Here is a 690-nt window from a genome sequence, read left to right on the forward strand (position 1 = left end):
GGTGAGGCTGTGGAGAAAAAGGAATGCTTATACACTGTTGGTAGGAATGCAAATTAGTTCAGCCACTATGGAAAGCAGTTTGGAGATTTCTCAAAGAACTTAAAACAGAACTACTGTTCAACCTGGCAATCCCATTACTAGGTATACAGCCAAGGGAAAATAAATCATTCTACCAAAAAGACACATGCACTTGTGTATTCATCACAGCACTATTCACAATAGCAAAGACATGGAATTAACCTAGGTGCCCATCAACGGTGGACTGGATAAAGAAAATGTACATATACACCATGAAATACTATGCAGCATTAAAAAGAATGAAATCATGTCCTTTGCGGCAACATGGACGCAGCTGGAGGCCATTATCCTAAGCAAATTAACACAGGAACAGAAAATCAAATACCATATGTTTTCACTTATAAATGGGTGCTAAGCATCTGGTACACAAGGACATAAAGATGGGAACAATAGACTCTGGGGTCTATTAGAAGGGAGAGCGAGGGAGGGGAAAAGGACTGCAATACTACCTATTAGGTATTATGCTCGCTTCCTGGGTGATGGGAGCATTCATACCCCAAACCTTAGTGCCACACAATATGCTCATGTAACAAAACTGTGCATGTGCCCTCTGAATCTGTAATAAAATAAAAGTTGATAGTATTTTAAAAACACACAGAGAGAAAAGGAAAC

This window comes from Macaca fascicularis, chromosome 5 (genome assembly GCF_037993035.2).
Source record: "Macaca fascicularis isolate 582-1 chromosome 5, T2T-MFA8v1.1".
NCBI lineage: Eukaryota > Metazoa > Chordata > Mammalia > Primates > Cercopithecidae > Macaca > Macaca fascicularis.